At 29.6% G+C, this 1,636-nt stretch overlaps 1 protein-coding gene across 1 annotated transcript in view; it reads left to right on the top strand.

Moving 5' to 3' along the window:
- The window catches only part of LOC106464239 (fibrillin-1-like), a 145,626-nt gene that overhangs the window by 111,543 nt on the left and 32,447 nt on the right, over positions 1 to 1,636 (top strand). The window lies entirely within an intron of this gene.

The raw sequence follows: 1,636 nt of genomic DNA, 5'->3' as shown, positions 1-1,636 counted from the left end.
CATTGGTAAGACTCAACTTTAATACTGAACTTATTTTCAACATGTCAGATGATGGCAAGGAATGCATTGGTAAGACTCAACTTTAATACTGAACTTATTTTCAACATGTCAGATGATGGCAAGGAATGCATTGGTAAGACTCAACTTTAATATTGAACTTATTTTCAACAAGTGTCAGATGATGACATAGAATGCATTGGTAAGACACAACTTTGTAATTTTAAATTTTCTTTCAAAGTGTCAGATGATGACATGGAATGCATTGGTAAGACACAACTTTGTAATTTTAAATTTTCTTTCAAAGTGTCAGATGATGACATAGAATGCATTGGTAAGACACAACTTTGTAATTTTAAATTTTCTTTCAAAGTGTCAGATGATGACATGGAATGCATTGGTAAAACATGACTTTAATATTTTGATATTGAGTTTTTCAGTAGAATGAAAAACTTCAGTAACACTAATGGTATACTCTATAAGTAAAGAAAAGAAAGGGTTTAGATTATTGGAGATAAAATAAAGCATCAACTCAGCAAAGAAAATACTTCTTTTCTTTCCTCTTTTGGAGAAATAAAATATCTCTGATAGAAATAGTAATTTTATTAATACATTGCACCTTGTAGCAAATACCAGAAACAATATATTAAGTTTTTAAAGACTTCTAACTTACATGATAGGCATGGATGCAAGCCACACAGTTGAGTAACATCATGCGTGTGACTATACTTCTCAGCAGTCCCCTCTTTGCCTCAGTCAGCTAGAATCAGTGATCTAATAAAAACATGTAGAAATAAAAAATTATATATGAAGAAATTTTGACATTTCTTACAAATTGTTTATATTTAAGATTTGTATTTGTTTAACTAAATTACATATGGCTGGTTGCACTGAAAAGTTTACTTCCTTCAGTAGATAGTAATAGCTATTATCTATCAGTTCCTGTTAAAGAAGAGTTTATATAGTGTAGATTATAAAACTAATTAGATGATCAGGCTTTATATAACAGTGTGTTTGAAGACAGTTTACAATATCACGTGGGTTTTTGAAAACATAAAGAGTATAGCAGTTGAAAACGTTATATTGTAGTTTAACTGAATTTACAAAGTTATGTGAAAATTGTTTGTGTCTAGCGATGTTTATAAAGTATAAATTCCACAACAGGGTGCGGATCTCATTAAAATAACTTGATATTATGATTGGGTAAATCATGCAGTACAATGAAACACTACAAAGGATATAATTTCAGAACTTGCAAAAAGTTTTTTATATTAATTCCAAACAAAAGTACCCATCCTAACTTAATCTATCAATTTAAATAATTTCATAGACTTTAAAAAGGTAATTGTTGAACATTTTAGTCATGCTAAGAACCGTTCAACAATAACATACGGTAAATCTACACGTCAATTCTTTGAGTTACGTCACATTTTGAAATGTGAATGATAGTGTGATTAATTCCTTGCAATTTAGTGTAGAATATCCTGCTTGAGAAATAAAATTTGGCATCAGCATTATTCATGCCAGTTCTCCCGTCATTTAAAAAGTGAAAGTTGAATTTTGCCTGCATGCACAGCTTTTCAAATGGGAGACAGACAACATGAGTCCCAATATATATATATATATATATATATATATA

This window comes from Limulus polyphemus, unplaced genomic scaffold, assembly GCF_000517525.1.
Source record: "Limulus polyphemus unplaced genomic scaffold, Limulus_polyphemus-2.1.2 Scaffold1595, whole genome shotgun sequence".
Classification (NCBI taxonomy): Eukaryota; Metazoa; Arthropoda; class Merostomata; order Xiphosura; family Limulidae; genus Limulus; species Limulus polyphemus.
Note: the sequence above shows the minus strand (reverse complement) of the source record. Positions and strands in the feature narration are given on the sequence as shown.